General features: G+C 39.8%; 1 long non-coding RNA gene across 41 annotated transcripts in view; it reads left to right on the top strand.

The window, feature by feature from the left end:
- LOC103351120 (uncharacterized) overlaps positions 1 to 20372 on the top strand; it is a 219544-nt gene that overhangs the window by 30717 nt on the left and 168455 nt on the right. For 13 of the 41 annotated variants that reach the window (XR_016218103.1, XR_016218104.1, XR_016218102.1 and 10 more), the window contains exon 2: positions 2872 to 2938. The exons of 23 other annotated variants lie outside the window; for them this stretch is intronic. This is a non-coding gene — a long non-coding RNA (uncharacterized LOC103351120). Of the gene's footprint in view, positions 1 to 2809; positions 2939 to 3320; positions 3643 to 20372 lie in introns of those variants that run through there. 5 more of the 41 variants (XR_016218139.1, XR_011387967.2, XR_011387961.2 and 2 more) reach the window with 5 other exon arrangements.

Below are 20372 nucleotides of genomic sequence, written 5' to 3'. Positions count from 1 at the left end.
AGTAATGATAAAATTAATAACCAGAATATTGTATAGTGTTTAATATATTTTGAAATCTTCAACTTTTATTAGCCTTGTATGTATTTATTTAAGATTTATTTATGGGGCCAGCTCCATGGCACAGTAGGTTAATCCTCTGCCTGCGGCACCGGCATCCCATATGGGCGCTGGGCGCTGGGTCTAGTCCCAGCTGCTCCTCTTCTGATTCAGCTCTCTGCTGTGGCCTGGGAAAGCAGTAGAAGATGGCCCAAGTCCCTGGGCCCTTGCACCACATGGGAGACCTGGAAGAAGTTCCTGGCTCCTGGCTTCGGATTGGCACATCTCCGGCCATTGTGGCCACCTGAGGAGTGAACCAATGGACGGAAGACCTTTCTGTCTGTCTCCCTCTCACTGTAACTCTCTCTCTCAAATAAATAAATAAAATCTTAAAAAAAAAAAAAAAAGAGATTTTTCCATCTGCTGGTTCAGTGTCCAAATGGCCACAAAGAGACTGGAACTTTATTCAGGTTTCCCACGTTAGGAGACAGGGGCCCCTGCACCTGCATGGGAGACCAGGAGAAGGCACCTGGCTCCTGGCTTCGGTTCGGTGCAGCGCCGGCCATAGGCGGCCATTTTGGGGGGTGAACCAACGGAGGGAAGACCTTTCTCTCTCTGTCTCTCTCTCTCACTGTCTGTAAACTCTGCCTGTCAAATAAAAAATAAAAATATCTTAAAAAAAAAAAAAAAAGAGAGACAGGGGCCCAAGTACTTGGTCTACTTACTCTCTTCCCAAGCACATCAATAGGGAGCTGGGTTAGAAGTGGAGTAGCAAGGACTTGAATCAGTGTTCCAATGTGGGATGCCCATTTCTCAAGTGGTAGCTTAACTCACTGAGCCACAACATCAGCCACAGCCTTGTATTTTCAATTTGAAATGTTTGCTTTCGGGATTTGGACATAAAGGATATTAAAAATCTTGACTGCAAAAACTATGTGAATGTTTGAAAGCACAGACTTACTAGGTTTGAAGTAATTTTTAGTTATTAAACAATTTTCATTTGTTAGATTTATTAATTTGCATTATCAGATGTTTGAATCCTAGGAACTGTAGTCATTCCATGGGTTTGCTACCTTTGATTGAATACTCAGCTCTGGTTCCATCAACTGTGCGTTATGGAATAGAGGTAATGATTAACCTAGGGCTCTGATAGGGCTGTGCGCAGAACATCTTCCTTTAGAAAGGGCTGAGCATTGGGACTAGTGCTGTGGCATAGTGGGTTGGCATATCATATGGGTGCCAGTTTAAGTCTAGGCTGTTCCACTTCTGATTCAGCTTCCTGCTAATGTGCCTGGGGAAGCAGTGAAAGAAAGCTCAGATCCTTGGGCCTCTGCACCTACATGTGAGACCTGGGTAAAGCTCCTGGCTCTTGGCTTCAGCCTGGCTCAGCCCTAGCTGTTGTGGCCATTTCAGGAGTGAACCAGCAGTTGGAAGACCTCTCTCTGCCTCTCCCTCTCTGTAACTCTTTCAAATAAACAAATTAATCTTTTAAAAAAAATGAAATGAAATAAAGGCTGGGCATGGCAGACAATGCATTTGGTGTATGTAGTAAAATATATTACGTATATATTTGGGGAAGACCTTTCAGTTTCCATAGGAGTAGCAACTGGACGTGGGAAAGCACTGAAGTAAATGTCAGAAGCTCTGGTTTCTAATCATAGCAGGGCCACCATGTGATAGTGTGATCTTGAGAATATCAGTCTTGCTCTAGACCTGTTTCCTCATCTGTCAACACCACTGAATAAGGTCTGTACATGAAAATTACTTAACCATAATTAATTACTGTACTCATACAGTAAGTAATATAGCATATATTTATTTAAATACAAATTCCCTTGAGCTTCATAGATTTAATAAACCAGAATCTGTGAAAAGGCCCTGGGAATCTACATTTGAAAACTTTCTTGTGATTCTAACTCAGCCAGCCTGACCTGTGTTTGGGGTTCAAAATGTGATTGTGAGGGTCTCTTCCTCCTAAAATTCTTTTTCTTCGCAAAACTGCAGAGATGTGTTATTGAGGGAATTATTTCCATTATAAAAAGATAAAGTGTCCTTGCATAAAGGGCAACATTTCTAGCTGATTTTAAAATTCATGTCAGGGGCCAACATTGTGGTAGAGCAGGTGAGCCTGCTGCCTTGGAGTGCTGGTTTGAGTCCTGGCTGTTCTACTCAGGTCCAGCTCCCTGCTAATGCAACTGGGAAAGTAGTGGAAGATGGCCCAAATACTTGAGCCCCTTTCACCCATGTGGATGACCCGATGGAGTTCCTGGCTCCCAACTTAAGCCTGGCCCAGCCCTGACCAGTGTGGCAATTTGGGGAGTGAAGTAGTGAATGGAAGAACTCTCTCGCTTTCTGTCTCTCTCTCCTTTTCTCTCCTCTACGCTCTGTCACTCTGCCTTTCAAATAAGTAAACACATAAATCTTAAAATTAATGTTATAATTATGAGGTGTAGGTAAGGAAGAAAAAAGTTTTAGGAGCTACTTTGGGAAGGAAAATATGGTTCTAATTAGCAATCCACTTATACTCAACATATAAAATATTAAAGAATCAACTATTATATAATGAAAAATCCCCAAAATGTTTCCCCCTAACTGGTAAGTCCCAGAATATTAAACTTGGGAGACATCTAGAAGTCCAATTCCTTCACTTGACAAAAGAGAAAATGGAGTGGTATCCTATATCTCAAAGAAGACTATTAGCACAAAGGAGGGAGAAGTGCTTTTGCCTTTATGCCTATGCCAGGTTATTAAATCACTGTGTCTCTTAATTAAGAATTGCTCTTCCTGTGGAAGCACCCTTCACCTGTTGCTTCCTCACTTTACTTCCTGCCACAGATGAAGAGGAACTTTCAGATTAGAACAGGAAGGTTGGGTCCAGACAAATCCCAGTGAAAGCCAGCTCGTGAGTATTTTGTCTTTATAGAACAAATAGAGTCCTAACCAGGCTGTCTGGATTTGAAAGCTTTCTTAACCTGAGACATTGTAAAGATGCTGTACCTAGATAGCATTAATAAAGAGTAAAGAGGAGTTGGTGGGGTAAGCTTGGGGTAGAGGGTTGTCTAGGGAATTTAGGAAAAGTGGAACATAATATGGGGAAGCAAGATGCTGCAAGTGGAATTTCTATTTTGTTCTCTATCAAGCCATACACAAATAATCATACTATATGAAATACACATTTAAAAACAATTTTGTACGTTGCATAGAACATTTTTCTTAATTAAAGGGATGCATTTAGATTTCTAACAGTACAACTAAAGTTTTAAAGTTTCATTTCTCGGGGCTAGTGCTGTGACATAGTGTGTAAAAGCCACCACCTACAGTGCCAGCATCCCATATGGGCACCGGTTCGAGTCCCAGCTGCTCCACTTCCCATCCAACTCTCTGCTATGGCCTTAGAAAGCAGTGTAAGATGGCCTTAGTGCTTGAGCCCCTGCACCTGCGTGGGAGACCCAAAAGAAGCTCCTGCCTTCTTGCTTTGGATCCGTGTAGCTCCAGCTGTTGTGGCCATCTGGGGAGTGAACCAGCAGATGGAAGACCTCTCTCTTTCTCTATCTCTGCCGCTCTGTAACTCTGCCTTTCAAATAAATAATTAAAAAAAAAAACAAACAACTTTTGTTTTCCTTTTTTTTTTTTTCCTCAACAGAGGTTCTCTGACATATGCTTCAGAAAAGTAAAATGTTGGATAAATAGTTTCATTTATTTAATGGTATTGTCATGTAAAATAGGCTTCATTTTAAAATGAATTAAATAATATATAAAAATACTTGGTCTAATCACTTAAACATAGGAAGATGAGGAGATCTCTTCAAGCACATCTTTTGAAGGGAACTTTTATCACAAATCTCAGATCAAAACATAAAACCCCATCTTGAAGTTCTAGAGATCTAAAGTAAACCCTACTTCTTGTTAGGATGAATTGCAGATTATTTTAAAGTGTAAGGGTTGACTTTTTTAATGTCAATTGTTTCATCATCACTCCATAGTACATCTAAAGGCACAGATTGATGTATTTTTCTGGCATCTTCCTGACGCACCCTTGCCCTAAATAAATCTGTTTGCCAGGATCTTGTCGCTTAAATTAGCCATCTCAAACTCCTGGTCCTGCCAACACAGGCAATTGTGCCAGTGTTCTCAGCATCTACTGGCACACGAGCTGTTGCCTTTTCTTTGGCTTTCTATGACTACCTGGGGCCATCATCCTTCCTTCACAAGACAGCAGTATGGCTTATGTGTCCCTGAAAAATACTTCAGAATTGGTCAGACTCGTGCTGGTTCTCTCCAGGGTGTGCATCCTGCAAGATGAATTTTCAGACACAAAATATATTGTTCAGAATTTGTCATGAACATACTTGCAGACTGGCAGAGCCACCTGCCAGAGATGAAAACCTTTTAAGTTGTTGTCAAACGTCATAAAATGTGTTCCATGATTAATTTTGTGGGCACAGATTGGTTTTTGCATAGAGTCCAAAATTTGGGATATGTCACAGTGACTAAATGGCACCGGCATGCTGAATGAATTTGGAATTTGTTTTGTCAAGTGTGGGAGCAGGCACACAGATGGGCTTTGATCCAGTGGTGTTGCTTGGAATTCTCATTATAGCAATGATGTCACTTGTCACGTGCAGTGGCTGATACTGCTGCCAAATTATGGAAAAAGCAAGGTATATAGGAAAGCACACAGGCCAAATAAGGGGGAGTGTAGGGTGGAATGGGATGTTTCACTATTAGCTAACTTCTACATACAGGATATCATTGTTTCAGGACTGCAAAAATGCATGGTAGATATATAGGCAGAGAAGAAAATTTCCAACTGAAAGTGCCCTTCAAAGGAAGTTTTCACTTCTCAAAGAAGAATATCAGGTCAAAATTTTTAGATTAGATTATGAAAGGAAACCTTGAGTTGCAAACAAGAGTCTTTCTGCAATATCTAATCAACCTCAAGCCAAGGCATTTTGCTTTGTAGGAAAAGCTTTGTTTATTCCAAAGACCAGAGAAAATGAAAATGAAAAAAAAAAAAAAAGGAAACCTTACAGTGACAAAAGAAGTACAGCATATTCTCACCAAATGTGCATATCAAAATTCTCTGCAGGGGTTTAAAAATGTATTCATGGTGCAGCTAAAGCACTGTTTAGAGGAAAATTTATAGCTATAATACCTATATTAAAAAAAAGATCTCAAATCAATAGTTTTTCCCTTTATCTTAAGATACGCAAAAAACAAAGAGCAAAGTAAACCTAAAATAGCAGAAGGAAGGAAACAACAAAGGTAGAGCACAGAACAAAACAAAACCAAAACAATAGAAATTAAAAGTAAATGAGAAAAAAAAACCAACAAAGTGACAATAGTTTGACCAGTAGAAAGGAGAAATTACTAAAATCAGGAATAAAAGAGAGGACATTACTACTAACCCTATAAGAGCAAAAGGAATATAAGTGACAATTATGAAAGCTCTCCATTAAATAATATACTGTATATAGCTGAATAACTATATGTAATATATAACTATGTAACTACAAATGTGCTAAGTTGCCTAATTTATTAACCTATGATTTTATATTTATATGTACATATAGATAATTATAAATGTTCCTGCTAGAGGCCCAACCTGTAAATTTTGTAAGTTTTGATTTAGAAACTTCCAAGTATGGCCCAGACAATTGTGCTTTCTGAAAACAATGAAAGTTTTTGTGGTATGCAGTCTTTGAGAACTACTGACAAATTAAATATTTATGTATCAATTAGGATTAAGTACATCTGTATAAAACCACAAAAGTCCATAGTGGATGTTTAGCTTAGTGGTTAAAATGCCGTTAAAATGTCCACATCTCATATCAGAATACCTGGGTTTCGCTCCTAGCTCTGGCAACTGATTCCAGTTTCCTGCTAAGGCAGACTCTGAGAGGAGTGATAATTCAAGTGATTGGGTTCCTCCCATTCATACAGGAGACCTGGCTTTAGTTTTCATCTCCCATCTTTGACCTGGCACAATCTTGGCCATTGTGAGCATTTGGAGAGCTAACCAATGGGAGCTAGCTCATTGTCTCTCTTATTCTCTCTCTCTCTCTTTCCTCTCTCTCCTCTCTCCTCTCTCCTCTCCTCTCCTCTCCCCTCCCCTCCCCTCCCCTCCCCTCCCCTCTCCTCCCCTCTCCTCCCTCCCTCCCTCCCTTCCTCTCAAATAAATAAATAAAGATTATAAGAAAATTCAGAAAAGTTCAAAATAGCAGTGTTTAAAGTGCGTAAAAGAAACCCAGAGATAGATAATTCAGAACAAGTATAACAACTCCAACACAGTGTCATCATTTCACGAAGCACGTTTTGAAAATAGTCCTTTTTATCTAACAATATATTATAAATATTTTAAAAAATATTTATTTGAAAGGCAGAGAGAAACAGAAATAGAGACAGAGAGATAGTCCATCTACTGGTTTACTTTTCCAAATGCCTGCAATAGCCAGGGCTGGGCCTAGCTGAAGCCAGGAGTCCAAAATACAACCTGGGTCTCCTTTGTGGATGGCAAGGATCCAAGTACCTGAGCCATGACCTTCCACTTCCCAGGGTACATGTTAGCAGATGCTCAAATCAAAAGCAGAGTTAAGATTCAATCCTAGCTTCTTTGTTTTTCCCCACAATCCCAGGCCATGGTTTCCATAATCAAATTCACTCATGATGTGAGATGACTGTAGGAGTTCCAGTCATTATGTGTGAGTTGCATGCTAGAAAAAAAAGTAAAAGGAATTGCAGAATATAAAAATCATCCTTCCCAATGGAATCAGTTGCTTTAGGTGGGATTTTAAGCACGCTTCCAGAAATTCCACATATTTTGACCCATTTCTTATCAGCTAGAACACAGATACATAACTCCATCTTGCAGTAAAGGAACTAGGAAATAGTCTTGTGAATAACAAGGGACACAGCTGTGAAATCCCAAATGTTTTCTAAGGATGAAGGCAGAAATGAATATTGGGATAAGCCTTTGGCAAGCATTGCCATAGCATACCACAACCTCTAAAACTTAAATAGATTTAACTATTTCCAGGAGAATTCAAATCAATAGATTTATTTCCGCACATTGGAAAGTTTTCAAATGATTAACTCAGAGGTATTTACTGAGAAGATGTTATGGAAGAGAAAAGAAATCCCAGGTGTATTTCTGGCCTCAAGCAACTTTCAAGAAATCTGGGTACATGAAACCTATATAAATGAAATAATCCAAAATACTTCTACTAGTATAAACTGAAGTTCTGTGTCCTATGATTTAAACCACTTCTCTATCTTTATTTTTCAAACTTAAAATTCATTCAGTCTGTAAACTGATTCAAACTAAAAACAGTTTACTATGCTAACCTAAACTGAGTTTGTAAATTAATATTCACCCAATTATAAAACATTGTAAAATGTGAGAATAAAATAAACAAACCTTTTTTCAGATCTATTGTTCTTAATGCTTCTTTAAACTTCTCAGGAATGTCTGAAGCCCTGCATTAGAAAGAAAAAAAAAAACAGCATTAGAATAATTTTTAGCTTCTCAGTTCCCCAACTGATCTGGTCATCACATGGCTATTCAAAAGACAAATAGACCAAGGCAATAGCCTTTTCAAATCAATTCAGCAAGTGTTGTCCAGTTACCCATTGTACTAAGACACTATACTGGGCACTAGGGATACCAGGAAGATATTCTTTGCTCGAAGAGCTCACAAACTGGTGGAAGGGGGCAAACTTATAAGCAACCAATAGAAACAAAAGAGAGATGGTGCTAAATGTTACTCTAATAGTTGTTGCTATTTCTTTAGTTGTGGGGATTTTTTAAAAAAAATATGAAAGGTTTAGTAAGAGAGGGAGAGACAAAAATAGGTTTTCCATCTGCTGGTTCACTCTCCAAATGGCCACAATGACCAAGTCTGGGCCAGACTGAAGCCAGGAACCAGGAGCTTCTTCTGGGTCTTCCACATGGGTGCAGGGGACTGAGGACTTGGGCCATCCTCTGCTAATTTCCCAGGCACATTTGCAGGGAGCTGGATTGGAAGTGGAGCAGCTGGGACTTGATCCAGTGCCCATATGGGATGCTGGTGCTGCAGTTGTGGGGATTTTAACAGAGGTGCAAGTGTTGTGGAGTAGAGGAGGGAGAAAAGCTTTCTTACTGGAGGTAACCAGAGAACAGTTTACAGACCAGTGTTTCTCAATCAGACATTTGAAAGGCATTTGGCAATATCTGGAGACATTTCTAATTTTCAGGACCTTGGATGGTAATGGGGATGAGAATTGTTACTGGCATTTACAGAGAAGAGGTCAGGAGGCTGTTTAACATTTAAGAATACACAAGACAATTTCCTGCAACAAAGAATTATCCAGTGCAAAATGGCAGTAGTAATGAGGGTTGAGAACCTGTGGTAGCAAGAAGTCACCATTGTACAATGATGATGGGAATGGGCACAGTGGGTCTTGAGTACACAGACGGGGTTGGGAAAGATGTAGAAGAAGTAGGGTTTACTATTTAAACTGAGGCAGAATGTGGAGGCTGATGAATGCTTAGATTTTTTTCTTTGAGTTGGAATGAGCTTTTAAAGGGTTTAAAACATTGAAGCAATTGAACTGTGTTTTAGAAATATAATCAGAGGGAGATGCTCTGATTATCAGCATATAGTAAGAAAATTATTTTGAAGGAGAGGATCACTTTTTTTTTTTTTTTTTTGGCGTTGTCTGTTGTCAACCTCTGGTTGTTTGGTGCCAAAACAGTAGAGAAGAAAGTAGAAAATGCTGAATAATTGTACCAGCATGGGATGAAGAGTGAAGAGCTGAGGACAGGTAAAGGGGTGAGAGTGGGGCGATGATGCAGTTTATACTGTGAGACCTTTCCCCATGACCTCCAGATCATTACTTATGTTTGCAAAGATCACAACATGCTAATTGTATTTAGATTTATGATGATTGAGGATTGGGAAATGAGGGTGGTGACAAAAAAGGTAAATGGTGGCTAGAAATGGGGCAAAGAATTTGGGTGCTTCTACAGTAAGAGTTTCATTTCTTACACCCTTCTTCCGGATCCTGTAGTCCTGCCTCCCCGAACTGCTCATGGTCCTCGGGTATGTCATTGCTCAGTCATACCTGTCTGCATTCTGACATGCTCTTCGTTTTGTTTGGCATAACTTTTTTCTTCTCTGTCTAGCAAACCTCTGCCCACCCTTGAAGGCTCACTTCAAATGACACATTTTCCGTACTGCACTTTTCATACAAATTATCAATGTTGTATTGTGTTTGCTAAAGTGTCTATACTCCCCATTCCTTACCTTCAAGGGTAAGAATGGCAATTTGATCACCGTGGTCTCTCTAGCATGTAGCAATCTGTCTGGCACATTACACATGTTTGGTGATTCCTCATTGACTAAAACATGGGGAGGGTCTGTGAGTGTTGATATATGCCTACGTAGCCTTTGCCTGGGTGTTGTTAAAACTATACTTTTCCTGCTTACTAATTTTGTGCTTTAAACTTTATCCCTAGCTTAAATATTTCCTTTCACTAGATGATATTCCACCAGGAAGAAAAAAATCTGGAGAATGGTTATAAACCTTAAATGAATGGGCTAAAATCATATTTTAATATGCTTTTTAGAGTACTTCCATGTTATTAATTTAACATTGACCTGCTTATTGAGATTCCATTATTAAGGAAACAATTGTAAAAATCATTAAGAGCATTGCTATAGATGTCAGCTAGTGACTCATCTTCCTGGCTCTCAATGAACTTGACCTGAACTTCCCTCATTCAGAGTATCAGATAAAATTTTATTGTTCAGATTTTTAGTAAACATTTATTCATGGACTGATTTTATGTGATTTTATTGTTGTTGTTAATATGAAGAATGTTCCAAACCAAAAAAAATAAATAAATAAAAAAGAAAAGAAAACAGCTAAGCTGCAGATGTAGACCAATGCTCAGGTATTAAAAACCCCTTTCCAAAACATCTTCCCCATCTGGTATCATGCAGTACTGTCTCAGCAATTCATGAGTGTTTCCTTCAAGTTAAACCATGAAGTGTTTAATCATAGTATCTTCTTTGGGGCTAGGGTAGGACTCTTCTGACATCAGAAACCTGTATTTGGAATGTGGATATTTTGTCCTTTTTGTTTGTTGTTTTGTCTTTTTTTTTTTTTTTTTTTTTTTTTTTTTTTTTTTTTTTTGACAGGCAGAGTGGACAGTGAGAGAGAGAGACAGAGAGAAAGGTCTTCCTTTGCCATTGGTTCACCCTCCAATGGCTGCCGCGGCCAGCACGCTGTGGCCGGCGCACCGCGCTGATCCGATGGCAGGAGCCAGGTACTTATCCTGGTCTCCCATGGGGTGCAGGGCCCAAGTACTTGGGCCATCCTCCAGTGCACTCCCTGGCCACAGCAGAGAGCTGGCCTGGAAGAGGGGCAACTGGGACAGAATCCGGCGCCCCGACCGGGACTAGAACCCGGTGTGCCGGCACCACAAGGCGGAGGATTAGCCTAGTGAGCTGTGGCGCCGGCCTGTTGTTTTGTCTTATGTTCTCCTTCAGAATTTAGAAAAATTTCATTATGAAAGTATAAGCAGGCTCATATTATGAGTATTTAACTCTGTTAGGATAAAGTTTAATGGAGGAGCCACACATCCTGGGTATGAGGAAGTGTTGCAAATGACACCAATGTTTCAAATATCCCCAGAGCCCTCAACCCTAGGTTCTGGCATGACCCTCACCTTCCTTCTTCAATGAATACTCACAGCTTCCCTACCACAATCTGCCTGAGTTGATCACAAACAATTTCTCATAACCCTTATCCCAATTTACCAAGTCATTCCGTATAACCCAGACCTACAGCTCATCTGTTTATTCCTTATTCTAGTCCCAACCCCTGTTTCCTCATCCTCCTCTTCTTCTTTTTTTTTTTTTTCTCTCATCATCAGCAAAAATCTTTGTACTCTCAACTTCTTTGAGTGTCCCTTGTGCTCTGTAACCTGGATCTTCCAAAGTCCTGCTTTCTTGTAGCCCAATCAAGTGTTGCTGGTATCTGTTTCGTATTGCTCTGAGTTAAAGCAAAAAGCCTAGAATCATTCTAGCTTGTTTGGGAATAGAGTCTGACTTTTGTAGGTTCAGGAATATATGGACAATATTTGGAATGCGATTTTGGACTAGAATTCTGTACTTAAATGTGGAGGAGATGTATCATTGGTTTCCTTTGCTCTTGGCAGCCCCAGTTTTCTTCTCCCTTTAGGACCTTGATGTGAAACTTACCCTTCTTTGTTGAAGTTACTTGCTGACTTTGTACCTCCCATCATGTTCCTTGAAGATTTAAGCTCCCAATTCACCCTTATTCATTTCAACAATATGCCTGTCTTAAATTGTCAGTGATTTTATTTTCCATGTAGATGATGATTTCAAAACCATAGACTCTGAGATCCTTGATCTCTTATCCTTTAATGATCTTACTCAATCTCAGGTTTAGCAAATCATTCCCATGGAATGGACCACTCATACACTACTTTCAGTTTTGTCCTTATTAATAACTGCTACCTTCTCCATAATCGCAACCTCAATCACTCTACTCTAGGCTCACAGCTGTGTATCTTTCCAATTCGCTGTCCCAAGCACTGTGACTTAAAAATTCCCTGACCCAACAGTACATTTGTCCTACCATCTTTTCATTATTCTTTACAACCCACATGTTCTTATTATCTCCTTACCCATCCTAGATCTTATAGTCTATGCATATAATAATAACACTTCACACATCCTTTACTTCTTGGCAACTTTCACATATTTATCCTTCTTACTCATGAACCACTAAACTCAAGCGAGTCCAACAATTCTAACTCATTTCATTAGTCTATTCTTCCTTCAGAAACATGACTTCAAACTTTATTATCTCTCCTTAAACTTTTACCACTTTCTCCTTTGTCGTTCTTTTTTAAATGGGAAAATCGAAAGAGTAGAGACTTTCCTTGTGTCTTCCATCACTTCTACCAACCTACATATACTGTGCCCATATTCTGTCATCCATTTATTACTCGGAGGAGTGGTCCATGTTTTAAGGCACACTCCTCTTCTTGTACAGTGGCTCCCAGGACTTCTTATCTACTCAAGGAGATTACTCTAGCAATTTTACTCTAGTAATTTTGGAGAGGTTCTTTCTTTTTCATTATCAATTTATTTCATACAAACACACTGCATATAAACACACTGTATTTCCCAAATTAAAACATTTTTTCCTTGATCCCATGCTTCCATCTAGATACCTTCCCATTTTCTTACCAACTTTCTGATAAAACTTCTTTAAATTTTATTCATGTTTGTAGTGATTGTTTTTGTTTCACACAATCTTGAAGCACTCTAATTAGATTTTTATCTACTACATTACAACAAAATAGTCCTTGTCAATCTCTCCAGTGACTTCCATGTTGTCAATTCCTAGTTCTTATCTCACTTGAAACAATTGATAACTCCTCCTTGAAATATTTTCTTCATCTGGCTTCTGAGACTTCGTCACAAGTCTTCTCTGACTTCATTGGATACTTTCTCAATCTTTCTAAATGGTTCCCTTTTATCTCCCTGGCTCCTTAATTTTTGTAAGACCCCCAGGATTCTATGCTTAGACTTCTTCTGTTTTCTTTCTACACTCACTCACTAGATGATCTCATTCAGGATCATAACTACATACTATCTATATCAGTGCTGAGCAACAGAACTATAATAAAGGACATAAATGTGAGTCATTGATATAAATTTAAATTTTCTATTAGACATATTTAAAAAGTCATAAGGAACACGTTAATTTAGATAAAATATTTTGTGCAATGTACAATGTCAAAAATGTTAACATTTTTCACATGTAATGAATATAAAGTGATTAATGAGATGCTTCTTTTTTTAATACTAAGTCTTTGAAATCCAGTGTGCAAATTACACTCAAAGAACCTCTCACTTTGAACTAGCCACAATTCAAGTGTTCAGTAACCACATACTACTGTATTGGATAGTACAGACCTTTCTGCTAGATACTGGGTTTGCTGTGTGTGATAAAAGTCATTGAAAAGCTATATGGCAGGAAATGACAAGAGAGTACTCATTTTTAATAGATCACTCTGGCTGCACTGTTGAAAACAAACTTATTTGGGAGTAAGGAGAAAGCAGAAAGGTCAGAGAGAGTGATAACATGGGTGAAAGATGAAGGAGATAGTGTAGAAGGCAGGGAGAAGCAGTTATGTTTTAAGATAGAATAAAGAGCATTTCTCGATAGACTCTACAGAAAGAGAGGAGTTCATGATGACTCCTGGATTTTTTAATCTGAGTCCCTGGAAGAATTGGAATTCAAAAATGAAGTGCCTATAAGATGGAGAAGACTGAGATGAACAGTAGTTGTGGAGTAGGCAGATCAGTATCTCAATTTTGGACCTGTTAAGTTTGAGTTCTCCATTAAACCAACCAACTAACTAACCAGTAATGTAACCAACAACAACAACAAAAAAATGGAGATAGTTTCAGATAGTGATTTGTGTCCTGAAGAAAGGAAATTAGCCACAGAGTAACTGAGAATTCTTGTCAGTGAAAGTATCTCTCAAGAAAGAGTATTTGAAATTGATCTTCTGTATATAAAGATAATTGAAAATGAATCTTGATGTGAATGGAATGGGAGAGGGAGTGGGAGATGGGAGGGTTGCGGGTGGGAGGGAAGTTATGGGGGGGGGAAAAAGCTATTGTAATCCATAAACTGTACTTTGGAAATTTATATTTACTAAATAAAAGTTAAAAAAAAAAAAAGAAAGAGTATTTGAACCAAATAATGAAATGAGGCCAGACAAGACAAATTGGAAGAAAAAAATTTCAGTTAGAGGCTACTGCAAAGATAAAAGCCCTGAGGTAGGAATGTCTGAGGAAGAGAATCATAGCCAATATATCTGAAATGAATAGATGGAAAGGTAGGTAGGGGCCACTCATATAGTGCCTTGTCAGTGAAGCTGAAGGACTTTGAACTCTATTCTATGCACAAAGAGAAATCTTTGTGTGTGGGGGGTAGGGAGAGAGTTTAAGTTAGAAACAGCATAATCTGATTTGTGTTTTACAAAGAAAACTTTGAAGCTGGCGCCGTGGCTCACTAGGCTAATCCTCCGCCTTGCGGCGCTGGCACACCGGGTTCTAGTCCCGGTCGGGGTGCTGGATTCTGTCCCAGTTGCCCCTCTTCCAGGCCAGCTCTCTGCTGTGGCCCGGGAAGGCAGTGGAGGATGGCCCAAGTACTTGGACCCTGCACCCCATGGGAGACCAGGAGAAGCACCTGGCTCCTGCCATCGGATCAGCGCAGTGCGCCGGCCGCAGCACGCTGGCCGCAGCGGCCATTGGAGGGTGAACCAATGGCAAAAAGGAAGACCTTTCTCTCTGTCTCTCTCTCTCACTGTCCACTCTGCCTGTCAAAAAAACAAAAACAAAAACAAAACACAAAGAAAACTTTGGGTCCTGGATGGTGAATAGACTTATATTCATTATGATTGTTATTATAAGAGATAAAAGTAGAAGCAGGAAGGGCAGTTGGAAGCTTTTATATTAATTGGGCAAGACATAATGGTTCTTGCATTCATGTAGTTCTCTTTCTCTTGCTTCTAAGTCTTTTCCTAATTTCAAGGGACTTCTGGAAGTAAAAATGTAAATTCCTAATCTCTGTATTCTCTAGGGTATCCAGGAGACTTTGTTTCCTATAGTAGGTGGTCCAGTCATGCTTTTGAATGAATTATAAGGCTTTCTCATCAAGGCTGAGGAGAATATTTGTAATATTTTTATTGATTTATGTGGAAGGCAGAATGACAGAGAGTGAGATAGAGAGGGAGAGAGGGAGAGAAAGAGAGGGAGAGAGGGAAATAAAGAGTGGTCTTTCATCCACAGATTGACTCCTCAAATGGCTGAAATAGCCAGATCTGGGCCAGGTCAAAGCTGGGAGCCTGGCACTCACCCTAGTGTGTGTGTGTGTGTGTGTGTGTGTGTAATTCTTGTACATAGTATGTTTTCTGTCCCATCATTAAGATGCAGTAAATGTTTGCTGGAGTGGGTCAAGGCTTTCCTTGCTTCAAATAACAGGGGTACTAAGAGGGTTTCTTGGAGAGCCAGAGGCAACATAAAGAGTTTAGGCCTTACTATTGTGGAGAATAGGAAGAAGTCAGGGAAGGTGGAGCATGTTGAAAGAAAGCAGGCTGGCAGACACACCAAGCTTGGAGAAAGCCAAGGACAGATTTGGCCTAGTTTTTAATTTGGCCTAGGGCTGGCCTTGTTCCATTGATGGTTATGTGATCCCTGTGTGTGGGAATGGCTGAAATGGTTTGATCATCATGGGACCATAATCCATCATTCAAAGCCTTCATTAAAGAGATTTTTCTGTTCAGCCTCATACAAAGCCATGCCTACAGGAATTTGCCATCTAGTGTCAAAATTCTCTCTGCAGATACAGAGGATGCAAGTCCCAGCAAACACAGGACGGTAGGCTAAATTCCAGCTTTCTGGCATTCGTCCTCTTCTGGCTAGGACAGATGTCCTCAGGCCTAATCTCAGGCTGGCAGAGATTTAAGTATGGGTTGGGTGTGTGCTTTGCTGAATGTTCTGGGCTTGAGTTTGATTCTGTCTGAAAGAAGTCTGTGGACCAGAGGGATGACATTTGGCACCAAGAAAACAACCCAAGTGTCTGGCTGGTTTTTAGTCCCCAAAGCCTTGTTCTTTTCCTTCAAGTCTCTACAACCATTTGAAACCCATCTCTCAGTGCCAATACTTTCAGTGCCTTTAGATTAGGGATCCACACTTAAAACTGATGATCCACTGGACTACCACACTTGGCATTTGAACAGAGCCAACAGGGCTGCTTACAAATTCATCATTAATTATTGTGTATAATCCCATTACACCAAAGATTGGAGACATCTTACTTTGTTGTTGTTATATGTATGAATTATGTGTGATTTTTTTTAAAATCATGCCATTTTTGCTTTCTAATTAGGATATTGGGACTTGAGGTGACACTGTGCTGTTTTAAATCATGTCCCTCCCACCAGAAGGAGAGAAAAAGAGTTTCCATTGTTTATCAACATTTGCTCTCATTTCTGCATTAAGACGGTGGAAAGTTGGTTCTTCCCTTATCCCCTGTAAGCAAAGAATATATGGCTCAAATTTATAACGGTTGTTGACTTTGACTTTGGGTTGCCCTACTCCTTTTTCCCCACCTTTCATGCTGCTAACACAATATGTAAGTCTTTCTGGCTAGCATTCTGTAAGGGTGTGGTAGGTGAGACGGTCCATTTATTTATTTTTTTAAGCTTTGGTTAATTTGCTTTTATATATATTCACCAAAACAGGTCAGGTTGGTGGCATATTCTCCTTTGTTCTTACCTCTGAGGTGAAAAAGTTAAAATAATGTCAGAATGAATCACTTTGCTTGCATTCTTTAATTAATTTCAAAACATCCTAGACTGGAACTGGGAACCAAAGAAAGGTGACATGCAGATGAATATCACTGCTGTCATCAGAGGGTAAAAAGTCCATGGAAAATTAAAGGTAATTTTATTTAGTACAAAAATGTAACTATGCGTAGGTTTTACATAGTACATATTTCCCACAAACTTTGAAAGCCCCTCTATGCATAGATTTCAAAATTCTGTTGTACAGAAATTTATCTTTTAATCCATTTTCCATGAACCTTTTGATTATTCTTGTTTATAACCTACTTCCTGCTCTGCTAAAAGATTGAATTTGTTATAAACTGTTCCATCTCCAAGAGGTGTTCTTGCCATTATAATATTCTTATCTGTTACCTACCTCCCTTTCAGAAGGAGTCAGCATTTCCCCTTTCCACTTTCCAGCTTTACTACCTGGTATCTTACTGAGCCTCAATTTCCTCATGAATAAAGTGAAGATACTAAGAAATACCTTCTGGGGCCAGTGCTTTGGCAGAGCAGGTAAAGCCACCACTTGCAGTGCTGGCTTCCCATGTGGACGCTGGTTCAAGTCCTGGCTGCTCCACCTCTGATCCACCTCCCTGCTAATATGCCTGGAAAAGTGTTGTGAGATGGCTCAAGTACCTGGGTCCCTGCACCCATGTGGGAGACCTAGATGAAGCTCCTGACTCCTGGCTTTGGATCGCATAGCTCCAGCCGATGCAGCCATATGGGGAGTGACCCAGTGGATGGAAGACTTTCTCTCTCTCTCTCTCTCTCTCTCTCTCTCTCTCTCTCTCTCTTTCTCTCTCTGTGACTCTGCCTCTCTGTAACTCTGCCTTTCAAATAAATAAATCATAAAAAAGAGAAATATTTTCTTCGTTAATGTCACAGACTTGTTGAGGATCAAATGAGAGAATTACTATGAAAGTGCTTTGTTTCCGCAAATGTAGGCTGCTTTCTTGATCGTTTCCTTACTAGCTACATGGTGTATCTCACTTTGTGTTTCAACTATGGGAACCTTGCTCTTCCTGGTAAGTTGAGGATCATTTCCAAAGTTCAGGAACTTCAATGGAAATAAATCAGTACAAGAACTTTTTTGTTAGATAGTTCATTCAATTATTATGTACAAAAGGTATTCAAAAGATCCATGAAAAATGCATGTTATGAAAAACAATTTAGAGGCCCTTCATCAGCTTTCTATACTGGGCACCGTTGGTGTCCTGGCTGCTCCACTTCTGATTCAGCTCCCTGCTAATGTGCCTAAGGAAGCAGCAGAAGATGGCCCAAGTGCTTGGGCCCCTGCACTCTTTTGGGAGACCCTGAAGAATCTCCTGGCTCCTGGCTTCAACTTGGCTCTGTTCTGGCTTTTGTGGTTACTTCGTGAATGAACCAGTGGATAGAAGATCTCTCTGTCTTTCCCTCTCTGTAACTCGGACTTTTCAAATAAATAAATCTTTAAAAAAAAGGACAACAGAATGTATTCAGTCCATTATATAGTTACAAGAATTCTAAGCATTGCTTTACAAATAGCTGCTTTCATGTCAGAATAATGTTTTGAAGGGAAGAGCTCTGAGCCCGTTAGCGTATTCTTTGTTTTCACTAATATCCTGGTGAATTAGATGAATAGACTGAGGCACAGAGATGAGCATAAACTGCAAAGCCACAGAATTGCTACTGCACAGTGACAGCTCTTATCTCCTTTTCCATCGAGACATTTAAAATAGTTTCTACAACATTCATTTCAAAAAGAACTTAACAATTTTGTGTATATAATTTTCACACTGGCTTTTAATTAATTAATTTTTTAGTTGGTATTCACCCTAGATTTCTGAGTGTTTGAAGCAGCCTGTTAAAATCAGATTTCTCTGTCCTAAGATGGTATTGAAGCCCTTTTCTGAGGAGTCAGAATCTGCTAGAGGAAGCCCACCAGTTCACAGGAAAGGCAAAAGAAATTAATATTCATAGGAATGTCTGTTCCATGCTGTGTTTCATGCTAGGCTTGCTTTAAATTTATTTATTTATTTATTTATTTTACTTTTTTGAAAGGCAGAGAGAGAGAGAGCGCGCTAGAGTGAGCAAGTCTCCCATCTGGGTCATACCCCAAATGCCTGCGCCATCCAGGGCTGGGCCAAGCTGAAGCCAAGAAACAATAACTCAGTACAACTCTTCTGTATGAGTGGCAGTGGCCCAAGTATTGGAGGCATCATCTGATGCCTCCCTAGGTGCAAATTAGCAGGAGGCTAGAATTGAGAGTGGAGCTGGACTCAAACTCAAGACTCTCTGATATGGGATGTAGGTGTCCCAATCAGCATCTCAACCATTGCACCAAATGCCTGGCTCTTTACATAGGTCATATTAAAATCCTCATAGAAGGGGCTGGCGCTGTGGAGTAGCGGGTAAAGCTGCCACCTGAGCACTGGCATCTCGTATGGGTGTTGGTTCCAGTCCTAGCTGCTCCACTTCCATTCCAGCTCTCTGCTAATGCACCTCGGAAAGCAGCAGGGCTCCTACACCCACATGGGCTGAAAGAAGCTCCTAGCTCCTGGCTTTGGAATGGGTGTTGCAGCCATTTGGGGAGTGAACAAGTAGATGGAGTATACTCTCTCTCTCTCTTCCTCTCCCTTCCTGTCTCTGTAACTCTGTCTTTTAAATAAAAATTTAAAAAAATCCTCACAGCAACACTCAAGTTATATACTATGTCCATTTTATTAGCAAGTAAACTGAGGCTTTAAATGTACTTGTGCTATATACTTATGAAATATCAAGTTCACTGTAGGTTCTGGTCTACAGCATTTACATTTTTGAAACATTCATCTTTCCAAAACTATAGTCCCCCCCACCTTTCTTTATTTAAAAAAGAAAATATTCCCTCCATCTTGACATAGTAAATATTTAATTATACAGATAGTACCTCATTTGCTGTGGTTCAACTTAATGAGTTTTTAATTTTATGGTGTTGTAAAAGTGATATGCATTCAGTATAAACCATACTACAAATTTAAAATTTTGATATTTTCTTGAGCTATACAACACTGTCTTATGATGGTGGGTAAGTAGCAGTGAGCCACTGCTCTTAGTCAACCACATAACTACAAGGGCAAACAACCAATACTCTACAATAGGCTACATTGCTAAGCTATTATGTTTGGTAGGTTATCTGTCTTAAATACATTTTAAAAAAATATTTATTTATTTATTTGAAAGAATGACAGAAAGAGAAGGGGAGGGAGGAGGCAGAGAGAGGAAGGAAAGGAGAGAGAAATCAATCACTCTTCTACCCCTGGTTCACTCTCCAAATGCCTGCAATAACCAAAGCCAGGAGCCAAGAACTCCATCTAGTTCTCCCCTATGGGTGGCTGGAACCCAAGCACTTAATCCTTCATCTGCTGCCTCCTAGATGCATTAACAGGAAGCTGGATCAGAAGTAGAGGTGGAACTCAATCTCAGACAATCCAATATGAGTTGCTAGCATCCCAAGCAGCAATTTAACCTGCTGTGCCACTATGCCCACTCCCTCAAATACATTTTTGACCTAATGATATCTTTTTAAAAGATTTATTTATTTATTTGAAAGTCAGAGTTACACAGAGAAAGAAGGAGAGGCAGAGAGAGAGAGAGAGAGAGAGAGAGAGGACGTCTATCCGCTGATTCACTCCCCAATTGGCCGCAACAGCTGTGCTAATCTGAAGCCAGGAGCCAGGAGCTTCTTCTAGGTCTTCCACGCAGGTGCAGGGGCCCAAGGACTTGGGCCAGCTTCTACTGCTTTCCCAGGCCAAGCAAAGAGCTAGATTGGAAGTGGAGCAGCCGGGACTTGAACCGGCTCTTGTAGGGGATGCTGGCACTGCAGGTGGTGGCTTTACCCACTATGCCACAGCGCCGGCCCAACTTAATGATGTCTTTTAACTTACAATGGATTTAT

Source organism: Oryctolagus cuniculus, chromosome 1 (genome assembly GCF_051225735.1).
Source record: "Oryctolagus cuniculus isolate XC-2025 breed Fujian yellow rabbit chromosome 1, ASM5122573v1, whole genome shotgun sequence".
Classification (NCBI taxonomy): domain Eukaryota; kingdom Metazoa; phylum Chordata; class Mammalia; order Lagomorpha; family Leporidae; genus Oryctolagus; species Oryctolagus cuniculus.
The sequence above is the reverse complement of the archived record's forward strand: the minus strand, read 5'-3'. Positions and strand labels throughout refer to the sequence as shown.